The sequence below is a fragment of the Mastomys coucha genome, unplaced genomic scaffold (genome assembly GCF_008632895.1).
Source record: "Mastomys coucha isolate ucsf_1 unplaced genomic scaffold, UCSF_Mcou_1 pScaffold13, whole genome shotgun sequence".
NCBI lineage: Eukaryota > Metazoa > Chordata > Mammalia > Rodentia > Muridae > Mastomys > Mastomys coucha.
Genome location: NW_022196895.1, coordinates 65,193,090 through 65,205,758, shown reverse-complemented (window position 1 = coordinate 65,205,758; position 12,669 = coordinate 65,193,090).

The following is a 12,669-nucleotide window of genomic DNA, read 5'->3' as shown; positions in this document are numbered from 1 at the left end:
CAGGAGGCTGACTTTCCTTGAAGTTTTCGCCTCAAATACCGCCATCACGCAAGTGTGCGTGGCACTCATTGATGATGTAGAAATTTATGGATGATTTTTCTATGTTGATTCTTGCATCTTGTAAATTTGAGAACTTTGATTTTTAGCTCAAGCAGGTGTGTTTGTGGACTCCATAGGGTTTTATACATGTATGTGAACTGAAGTAACTAGGAATAGAAAGCAGCTTTCTCCGCACTTCAAAGGCTGTGCATAACGAACTCTCAGTCACCGTGGCCAATGGGAAAGGCTGAAAGTCTTCCCCTGAAGCCTGGGAACAAGATCAGGACTAACTCTCCCCCATTTTACTTCCTCTGCAGAGTACTAGCACTTCTATCGTGAGCAACTGGGCAGGAAAAATGAAAATGTCATTCAACTGGTAAAGGAAAATATACTTGGATTTAAACTGATCATCTTGTTGACTTTTTTAGTTCTCCTTTTATGTGTGTTCTTCTGTTGATTCTTTTGCTCTGTGTTGAGTTGATCACACTTTTAACATTTTATGTTACCCACGGGACTCTTTGTCCTATGGGTAGATGAAAAGCTGTCATTCAACAGAGAGGATTATGGATCCCCTCTTATGAATTATCTAGCTGCCAAGGGCCATAGTACTGTATTGCATCTCTTCTAATCTCTGGGATGATTATCCAGCTTGGTAGAGGTTTTAGGGATGGCCTGGTCTCATCTACTCTACTCAATCAGAGCCGGAAGTGAAAGCTTTGAATTAATATTTTTGACCCCTCTGTTTTATATTTTAAGCAGTCCATTTATTCTATGTGAATACATCTATTTCGAAGGTACAAAGTACAAAGTACAGGGCTGACACATAGTAGGGAAGTGAAAAGCATAGTTTTGGAATTTTTGAGGTAAAACGAGTGTTACTGCACAACCCTTGATTCTAACCTCCTGTCCCGAATGAAGAAACAAGTCCGGAGGGAGAGAGTAAGTGACGTACCCAAGGTTACATAGGTTGTTGGTGATTTAAAACACCTTCACTGAGAGGCAGTAAATACCATAAACCTGTACCATGGTGGTGACCTGAAGCTGCTGTATCTTTGCTCTCCATATGAAGAGTAAAGGGATTCAAATGCCAGGCAATTTATGAGTGTAAAGATTGCAAAAGGAATGCTTATCCTGGCTAAAGTGCTTTCAGGTTCCTACAATCCTATTAGTCACGGTCCTTTTACATAAAGTATCTGCTGTGCTAATTATAAAAAAATGTCAGGTATAGCCACCAAAAACTCTCTACGAGGCAGAACTGTACATAAATGAAACTTCATAAAATGGATTTCTTGAACGAATTCTGGTTTCTACCTATTTACCATTTGCTACACACACTTGTCTACTCCAGTCACATCCAAAATATCGGGGATAAAATCCTGATAAAGGATAAGAGGCAATAAGACCCCAAAAGGGGTTCTGTGCCTCCTGGATTTCAGACAGTCGCTGGTATCCCCTAACTCAGACGTGTTCCAGATCAGTCTTTCCAATCATCAACACGGCCTCATAATTAGGCATAAAGGTACCCCAAGAAAGGATTTGTAAATGGTTAAGATTGGGCATTGTTTCCAACTATCCTTGTTTAATGTTTTACATACTAGAGAGTAATTGAAGTGTTTCTCTCACTCTAAGACATTAGCTGAAAGTGTTAGGTCGGGATTCCCCTCTGCCTGCCTCCAGCAAGAACCACAGAATTAGCATAAGAATACCTCAACAGGGAGGGCTCCATCCCTCTTCCTCCTGTTTCACACCTAGCTACAAGACCCTGCTGACCTGGGTGTGGGGGTCGCTTGCCTAAGTGACTTCAGTCTAGCACTAGGATTGGGGGAAGAAGGACTTAGTCTCACATACAGGACTAACACTAGAACTTAGATGAGCTAGGACTCAGATTCATGCATCCGCATTTCCCCGGGCCCAGAGTGCTTGGGCCCGGGGGATACAGCACCAGTTCAGAGGAGATAGCTGCTGCTTTAGACCCAGTATGTTTTAGATAGCCTCAGATGTACCTCAACTATTGAGCTGCCAGATTTACCATCTCTCTTTTACAATGACTGTAAAAGTCTGATGCCATTTCTAAGAAATACATTTAGATCTTATACTTCATGTGTCGTCTCAGCCGTCATTTCTTCACCTACGCCTTGTCGACCTGACTAGGACCCCCGTTTCTCCCCGCGGGTTGAGGGAGGCCCAGATCAGCCGGCTCGCGGAAACCATTCCCTCTGTACAGTGCACACTATTATTCTGACACCTTCTGAATTTCACACAATTAAAAACCTATATCTTTTTATAAGTAGTTAGTTTTACTCATCAGTGTTTATATCAATATATTCAGTTTTATATTATAAAATAGTACATACATCTTCATTTTCAATTTCTAATTTTATTTTAGTGTTTATTTTATTAACCTGCTTGCAGAACATAATGCATCAGTAGACCTTATGTTTAAATGTGCTTTTCTTAGTATACTATGGATTACAACACATGAGTTTCCTACAACATGAAGCAAAAAAGGAATGAAGAATATGGATGTAGGTAGATTTCTTTAAAAATTATTCCCATGGAGATATAGCTCAGTAGTAAGTCATTCATATAGTATAAACAAAGCCCTGGCCTTAATTCCAAACACACACACACACACACACAGAGAGAGAGAGAGAGAGAGAAAGAGAGAGAGAGAGAGAGAGAGAGAGAGAGAGAGAGAGAGAGAGAGAAATTGCCCACATATTAACTATTCCTAAAATGAAAAAATTTTTAAACCTAGAGACAGTAAAAACAACTGTCATGTGCCATGACTTTGAAATTCTCGCTGTGAACAGGGAACAAGATGCTATTTTAGAAACAGAAAAACTATTAAACAAGAGAGAGCATGACAAAACACCTAGTTAGGAAACACAGTGGAAAAGTATGAGTCCTGCTGGAGTAAGGAAACACTATAGGACTGGCTTGAAAATGGGCGGGCATCTTCCTGTCAAAGGACCCTCCTGACAGACGTTAGAAAAGAACTAATCTAACAGATGAGGCAGCTTGGCATCACATCCATGATGCGATGAGCCCCACATCTAATTTTTTGGGTCAATAGGATTCTATATAAAAATCACAGTGCAATTATCTTTTGGACTTTGACATTATCCTGAGTTTAAAGACAAATTATATTGCCATCAGTTGAAAAGAAAGGACAAACTTGGAAGAAAAAAAATTACATGGCATTTGATTAAACATTTTAAATTCTTGGGGATTTTTGTTCACTTACCAAAAAAAAAAAAAAAAAAAAAAAAAACAGTGTACACAAGGAAATTACAAAAACAAATAAACATCTTACAATCTAAAATAGCAACTCAAGTGATGACATAGTTAAAGAGATTTAAATATCAAAGTTGTTAAAGGTGAAGACAAACAAGCACCTTCAAGGTGGCAGCGGGTAGAGATAAAAAATTCTTTCATTTTTCTAGGCCAGCAGTGTGGCTCAGTGTGACAGTGTGACACTAAGCTCATTTCACCTACCCCCGCAACGTAGGGAATTTGTGTTTAGCAAATAACCAGAGATATCCAGAAATATTCAATAACGTAGCACTTACAGTGGGAGGCACTGGGCTGGGGAGATGGCTCAACCAGTAAAGTACTTGCCTTGAGAGTATGAAGACCCAAGTTCAGATCCCAAGAACCCACATAAAGAGTCAGGTAGGGGGATCCGTGAGCTTTGCTGGCAACCCAGATCGAATCTGTGAGTTCTGGGTTCAGTGATACAAGACTGACTCAGACAAACAAAGAAACAAACCGACAGAAATGGTTTAGAGAGATTGGGAAAGACAACTAACATTGATTTCTGGCTTCAACATATTTCTATTCACATAGATGCACACACCCATGACCACATCCACAATCTCATACATGTACCCCCAACATAGAAAACGTACAACAGACAACTATATAATAAAACTTGCAAAACATTAAAAAATAAGGATTGATATATTTATATGTGACATATATTTATGTGTTGGAATGTTAGGCCATTTCAAAGTAATGGCATAGAATATGCTCCCTTTTTTTCTGTCTGTCTGCTATTTATCTGAGACAGGTCTCATGATGCAGCCCTGGCTGTCCTGGAACTTGCTATGTATACAGGGTGGCTTTGAACTCACAGAGATCCTCCTGGATCTTCCTCCTGGCTGTGCTGGGATTAAAGATGTGGGCTGTCAGTTCTGTCTAGACAATGTTCCAAATAATGTTGTTTGTCCCATGTTCTTTCTCTTTCAAAATATAAAAGGCAATATGCTAACAAAACTGAGAAACCTCCCAATGTATTAACTGGGCAGTCTCTAAGAGACATGTTTATGGGTTTATTTTCTCAAAATTTCTTCAAATGCACATATTAACTTTCTAATTAGTTGAATTTTACTAAGAGAGAAGGCAAATAGGCAAAAAACATAAATTCATATCCAAAGAATAAAATCATGTATGTATACATAGACATATGTAATTGCAACTATAGATAGTTACATTTTCAGAAATTTTTATACAGCCATTTCATGTAATTATTCTGAAGTAGGGCACAACATTGTCTTCTTGGACATTTGTTAGTATCTGAGGACATTTTGGGTATCCTCAGTAGGGGACAAAGGATGTAGCTATGGACACTCAGTGTGCTGAAGTCAGAAGTGTTGATAAGTGTTGGACTACCAAGTTAAGGATTTGTGTAGTCCTAGATGTAAGCAGTGTTTAGACAAGAAACAGAGAGGATGCGGCGAGGCCTCTGTGAACCGCAAGTCTCTCTTAAACCAGCCAAAGCGTTCCGATATGGACCAGTTACAATCCTGTCTTTGTACCCCTGCACCCCTTAAGTGCAGTGAGACTATTGTTAAAGGGGTGGCATGACAGACAGGAGGCCGTGAGACGAGGGGGAGATTGGCAGGTGTAGGACGGTGGCTTCGAAGTAAGTTCTATTTGACATTAAAAAGTCATCACTAATGTTATGATCTTTCTTTGCTCTGATGCAGGCTCTGGGGGATTCAAGTGTTACATGAAGAGTCTGAAGATTGTAACGCATTCTGTGTGCTAAGCGGGACGTCCGAGAGGGGGGGCACTTCCAGCATCCCATTGCAATGGTCTGGAGTGGCTCTGATAGATTTCAAGAACAAATTGCCCTTCCGTTTCCACTGTCAACTCTGAGTGCTTTCACCTCACGAGAAGGTCTTTCCTCCTCGGAGAGTCAGAAGGTGTCTTGTCCTGAGGTCTAGCAGTTCTCTGTGAAACTAGCAACACTTACCATACTTAGCAGGAAGTTCCTAGAATTTTAACAAAGTACTTGCGCTTAAGCTATTTATGAGTCTAGGACCAAAATATTACCATGTGATGATACTTTAGGCACAGAATTAAAATATTATGACATGATACTTACGTCTTACCTCTCTCCATCCAATGGCTTTCCCTTTCACTTAAAGCTCTGCAAGAAGCAAGAGGACCTGAATTTGGACCCCCGTGTCCCATATAAATCCAGGTGAAGTCGGGTGTGTCGGTAAACCCAGGGCTCACATGGCAAGATGAAAGGATGAGACAGGAGGACCTCTAGAAACACACGGGACAGTTAGTGTGGCTTTTGCAACAGCAAAGAAATGCTGTCTCAGACTAGGTGATGGGTTACCCTCAGACCTCCATGTATGTTGTATGTACTCTGGCATCGACTCTCTCTGTCTCTGTCTCCATCTTGTCTCCCCCCTCCTCCCCCCTCTCTCTCTCACACACACACACACTCATATCCTATATCCACATATGTGTACACATGCATATGCATGTCCTACAAAACATTTACTTCATGGTCATCAGTTTTCTGGTCAAGAACTCAAGTAGATGTAGGTCACGGGATGACACTGAGTTCTCTTGTCACATCACTTGCATGACCAGATTCCAGTCTTCAGTGAGCTCTCAAGAACCAGGTCACTTTTCCCCTCCTTTCCTCCAAGGACCTATTTTCCCTCTGACTAGGCAGATTTCTACTGGCTGCTCAGATGTCACCCAGAGGTCGTTCCTCTAACCCGGTCCACACCCTCAGGGTTAGGTTAGGCTTCTGCTCTGTGTAGAGCCGGGCTACTTCCTGATTCCCATCAGCTCTACAGCTACGCACTCAGGAAGAGAAAAGGGCAGGGTGGCATCATCTACGTCTTATTCTGTCTGGTACATCCAGTTCCTGGATCCGTGCCTACGACGTAATAGGTCCTAACAAATACCGAGCTGAATGAAGGGACTTAGAAGACTGTAACCTTCCAAAGGGATGACCGAAGGCAGCCTTTCTCCAATAAAAGGAGCTGTTACAATACAGCGTTGTGCCACTCGTAACAAAGGTGGTGTGTGAGTGGGTGCTACAGGGTATGTGTGAGGTCAAATGGACCTTCAGGAGCCCCGCCTACGGCCAAGGAAAGGAAGAGCACTGGCCGGAAAGAGAAGAAAAGGCAGCTGGGTCTCTGGGTTCCCTGAGGCTTAAACCCTTCAGGCTCTGCCTTTCCCAGAGCTCAGACTCTGAGATAATGGGTCCTAGGGTCAGAACAGCATGCCAAGCCTGGGTACCTATTTCATGGACCCATTTGCCACCACTTTGATGACATTGACATATTTTATAATACCATTAAAGAAATACATTCTGGAGATTTCTTCAAATAGTTTTTTTTTTTTTAAATAATGTTTTATTTCATGCGCATTGGTATTTTTTTTTCTGTATGAGGGTGTTGGATTTCTCCCCAGAATTGGAGTTAGAGACAGTTGTGAGGTGCCATGTGGGTGCTGGGAATTGAACCCCGGTCCTTTGGAAAAGTAACCAGAATTCCTAACCATTGAGTCTTCTCTCTGGCCCTTCAAATCGTTTCTTGAAGTGAAAATTTGTATAGGTGTGCCAAGTGAACACTTCAGATAAGGACTAGAATGCTCAGTCTACCAGTGGGTCTACATTGCAAGCTTTCCTTCCCATATTCAGCGACTGGGCATAACTCAGAAGCAGAGCAATTGTCCAGCATGTATTTAGCCCTGTACTTCATGTCCAACACTGAAAATAAAATAGTTTCCATATGCATATGTATGCATATGAGCTGGGATTTTTAGTGCTAGCTGTCATCAGGACCACAAAAAAGAACTGCACTGTGTTGTTTTGGACCTCAGCTTTATCTCCTGGTGTTTTTTAGTTGTTTTGTTGTGGTTTTATTGTAGTGGTTTTATTTTTTGCTATGGTCTCTTGTAGCCCAGGCTGGCTTTGAACTCATACAGTTGAGAATGACCTTGAACTCCTGTTCATCCTGCCTTTTCCTCCCAAGTGCATAACTTACAGAGGTGCATCATCATATCCAGTTTATGTGGTCCTGGGGATTGAACCCAAGACCTTCTCCAATGCTAGACATGCACTTACCAGTCAAACCACGTCCTTAACCATCAGTGTTGCCTGATGTCACATAGCGCAGAGACAAGGAGTCTTCTCTCACTGACGAATCTGACACATGCCCGCTCTTTTTCTGGAGAAGCTTAACTTCTATACATACGTTTTGAAAAAATGAAGATTGCTTGAAACATTTTTACATAATTAGTTTTATTTAAAACATGTCAATGTTGACTATATATCTAAAAAGAAAATTTCTACTTCTAGCGTGTGATTTTTTTTTTTTTTGGACTGTCAAAAGAGTAAAGAATTCCCGCTGAAATGGAAAGGTTCAATAATACAAAAGAATAAAGATATGGAGAGGGCTGGGGAGATGGCTCAGTGGTTAAGAGCACTTGCTCCCTGTTGTAGAGGATTTGGGTTCAGTTCTCGGCATCCACGTGCTGGCTCACATTGCTTGTATGTATAGTTCCAGGGGATCTGACACTTTCGTCTGGGCTCTGTGGTGTCTCACATGCACGGGGTGCACATAAACTCATGCAGGAATGCACGCACACGTAAAACTAATAAATAAACAGATTAAAAATACCGTAAAACTAATAAATAGATTAAAAATAATTCTAAGTGTATGGTAGGCTGACAAATTTGAAAATTGAAATTGGTATATAAATGATTTAATGTAAAACCTGAGGTGCAAAATATACCATAGCATCAAACGAAAGAATGGAGTATTATGGTTTTTTGGTACCACAAAATATTGTTTTGATGGGGATATCTCCTGGTCTGGGCAGCTGTTGGGGAATCACATGGAAGTCCAGGGCCTGGGCAGAGGTGGCCCTGCTCCTCACTGGTTGCGGTGCTTTGGAGAGCTGATCTCATCTCTCACCAAAGCAGCACTTGGGAGAGCGAGCCCTGCACAGTGGAGCTGACCCTGATGACAGGGGCATAGGTGAGCCAGCCTGTAGGTGAGATCACTGGAAAGCTGGCCCCATCGCTCCTCTGCCAGGACATGGCCTGGAGAGCTCTGCCCTCTCACCCCTCACCACCTGCGGCAGCTGGGAGAGCCGACTCCACGGGAGAGGATGAGCTGTCTCTTCCCTTCACCAAGCGCAGCACTCAAATAGCTGCCCTTGTACATTGCCTGGGCAGCACCAGTCGTGTTGACCGTGGCTGAGGGGATGAGGGTGAGCCAGCCCTGAAGACAAAAGTGAGGGAGAACTCGCCCTTCCACTGGTCTTCTGTGAGGGGGCTTAGGTCAGGGAGTGATATCCACTCTCCCCCACCAACTGTGGTAGTCATGAGAGTTGGCCACGTGTTCATGAGACTATAGCACTGTGGAGAGTGGGCCCTGCACTTTGACTGAGCAGCACAGTGGAGCTGGCTCTGGATGCGTGGGTGCAGGTGAGCTGGCCTGAAGGAATGAGAGCAGGAGTACCGATTAGGATCCAATAATATTGATGGTTTCACGGAAGCCAAAGATCTCGAACCAGTGACTCAATGCAATGAACATTTGCGAGTGAAGATGTGGTATATACTGTGGGATACGCTATGACATACCGTAGCTTCTGTGATGAAATAATGTTTAGTGTGCTTTATTTGTGTGTGTGTGTGTGTTATTTTTGGGGGAGGTTACCAGGGTAGAAGAGTGGATATGAGGGGACAGGGAGATAAGCGAGGCTGAGGTACATGATGGGAAACTCACAAAGAATCAACACAAGTTTAAAAAAATATTGTTTTGGCTTGTCAGTAGTGTATTTGAGCACCTTATTAAGCAACATTAATAAGTTAAGAGTCTTCATGCTGTTCATTACAGTCTTAACTGAGGCTTGCTGATTGTCTTGGGAGAGATCTGATGTCAAGCATGAGCAAACTTTCAATGATAGTGTCTTTCTTGTGTCCCCACACAGTGTATCCTTCTTCTAGCTCTACTTGCTATTTTCATAACATTGAGGGCACGACAGCACCACAAAGCACATACCTGCAGTGATGTGTGCGTACATCCAGAGGAGTACAGTACCACAAAGTATGTACATACATATACTCCTCCGGAGGAGTACAGAACCACAAAGATCATACATAAAGTGATAGGCGCGCACGTCCAGATGAGTTGAAGGTGATCTACTCACTCCTGTTCTTAAAGTGAAACCTTGGACTCCTGAGTCTTATTCAAATCCTGACTGTTTGTTAGCTCTCTAGCTAGGGCAAGGGCATCCACCTGTCAGTCTATTTAGAAGGAGGGATGTGTCAGCATTTGGAGAGGAGGCAGTCCTGTGTGCTTTGTGAACATCCAGTCTTGGTTGTTATGACTTTTACTCAATGTGGTGGACTGATCTGAGTCTTTCGAAAAAGGCATGTTGATGCACTAACTAACCTCCGGTGCCTCCGAGAATGACTTATTTGAAGACAGAATCACATCTGTGTAATTATTTAAGATGAGGGCATAGTGGCACAGGGTGGACCCTACATCTACATAATGATATCCTTGTAAGATGGAAAATGGTGGGGAGACAGGATACGGGGAGAGTGTGATCCTATGACCATGATAGAAATGAGTGATCCAGCCACGACCCTGCAGATTTCCAGCCCTGACCTGAAACTTCAAAAAGGAAATAAACATTTCTGTGGGGTTTGGGAATTGCAGGGACCTTCTGAGCTCCTGATCCTAGACTTTCCAGCTTCTAGAATTCAGGGAGAATGATGGATGGTTTAAGCCAGACAGTTTGTAGTCCTTTGTTATGATGACCAGGGAAATCAAACATACAGATTTGCTTCTTTCTTTCTCCTGTTCTTCACTGCTCAGCACCAGTGTCGTTAGATGGCCTTTACTGGCCCCATCCTTTTCATGCTGACTTTATGTTATCTTCTGTATCTCCATTGTTTAATATGTGTAGACTCATTGGTTTATCCCCCAGAGCTACAAACACTCTGTGTGCTTAAAATTCATCGAAGAAGCCAACAAACCAAAAAAAAAAAAAAAATGAGCAAAACAAACAAACATCCAGAAAACTAAAAACCGGTCTTGAGAGGTGGCAAAGATAATTGTGTTCCTCTTGAGCGTCTGAGAAAAGACTAGACAAACAAATAGCAGGAAGGTAAATAAAAGTTGGCCATGAAAACTATTATTTAGACAAGGGTTCAGATGAAGCTTTTTCTTGTCCGAGTCTAGCAGGCCCGTGTTTAGGTAGGGGATTTTTAGATCTCTTTCCACAGTCTCCATGTAAGCAAGGGGCTACAGCTCATTTGCTTTCCATGACGATTCCCACATGGGCCTCTGGTTCTCTTCTGGACCATTTGGGCTCATCACCATAACCTATCTGTGCGTGAACATGTGAGGGTACCAGTTTGCTTTTGTTTGTCTTCCCTAGAAAAAGAAATCCCAACAAAACACCAAGACCTGCAAGGAGGAATGACAACTGTTCAGCAAACGCCTCCCATCCCTCAAGCCCGAGGCTGTCTTCCTTCTTCTGCTGTTCTAAATTCAGACTAGCAATCTCAGTTTCTTTGATATCTCCTTATATCACTAGAGAATTGTTAAGAGCTACAAAGACAGATAATATAAATCTAAAATCATTAAACACACACACACACACACACATACACGCACACTCACGCACACACTCACACATCCTGATAGTGTCTTAATTATTTGGAACATGCTGCTATTTGATCCTTTTTGAATGAGAACTTGCTACACATGGTCTTTGATTCATTTCTTTCCTTTCTGTGCACTGCTCTTCATCCTCTGCCTCCTCAATCTTTTATTTTTCAGATACTGATGGGGAGAAGAAAGAGAGGTAGACTATTCAAGCAAGTACGTGAGTCCAGCCCTGCATTGTAATTAAGCAAGCACCATTGTGTTCTGAATCTTAGCAAAACATGCCACAACCCTTAATATAAATATTTGTAAGGGACTGCCTATGATCATTCATGGTTGGATAAAATTGCCTTATGGCACAGTTATAACATATTTTGTTTATTTAGGCTTTACAATGTTGGGGACAGGACCCATAGCCTTTTTTTGTGCTAGACAAATGTATGACTGTTAAGCATGAACATTCTCACCATCTAACATATTATAATAGATGTTTATTGTTCTTTTCTTAAAAATCAAGTATGGGTAGTTCAGAGAGATGGCTCAGTGGGAAATGTTGCTTGTGGCCAAGGCTAAAGATCGGAGTTTGATTCTCAGGCCTCGCTTGGTAGATGGAGAGAACCAATTGCTGCAAACTTTCCTCTGACCTCCCCCTGTGCGCCATGACCCCTCCAAATAAATATAAAAACAGTACATATCTATAAAATAAATAAATAAAATTTAGAAGAGTAAACTATGAGGGCCAATTCAGTAATTTAATAACTAGAAGATCCCTATTTTAACATCTTAACATGGGACATAGGTGCGGCACATATCTTTACCTTAATTTCTGGAACCATTGTACTTTTGAAAAATATTAATTTACTTAATACACCATTGTATGACACTTCTGTTTGTTAGGCATTGCTTTGAGGACTTTTCTAGTATTTAGATATTTATTTGTCCTCTGTGACTTAGGTAGGATCAGAGTTAGTCCTGGTTTACCAGAAGGAGGAGGGTTGAAACAGCTATGTATAAGGTCATCATAGCCAGTTTGGATTTGTGGTCAGTGTTTGACACTGCTGAGCTATCTCTACATCTTACAAGTGACATTTTTGCTAATAATACTTTTACATGTACTTTCTCAGGTTAAACATTATGGTTAATTTAAAACACAAAGACCATTTTCTCAAGTGAACTTTTATCTCAAGTCTAGCGATCTTTTCTTGTATGAAAAGTCTCCAGAAACATTTTTTTCCTGCAAAACAATGTATCATTTCAAACATTGCCACTGAAATAGGTTCAAAATGTAAACATATAAACTTTCCTCTTGAGAAAAAAATGATTTTGATAACCATGTACCTAAGGTGCTTTTCAAATATAAAAGAATTATAACCTTATATACAAAATTTGTGTTCAAAATTGTATGCTTTGAATCAAGTAGTATGTCGTATTAAGTATTGGCTCATTGGTCTCCAGCACAAAAGAGGGAAGAGAAGAGGAGGAGGAGAGGATCAAGAGGGAGAAGAGGAAGAGGTAGAAGAGGAGAAGGGGAAGCCAGGTCCTTTATTTCAAGAAAGGTGACATACCCATATTTCTGAGGCTTTCCTACTCCTCCCAGGTTGTTTTCCAGGGGAAGAAGCAGGAACCATGACCTATTATGTAGTAACAGGGAGAGTCATGCCACACCTACCCACCAACCACAAAG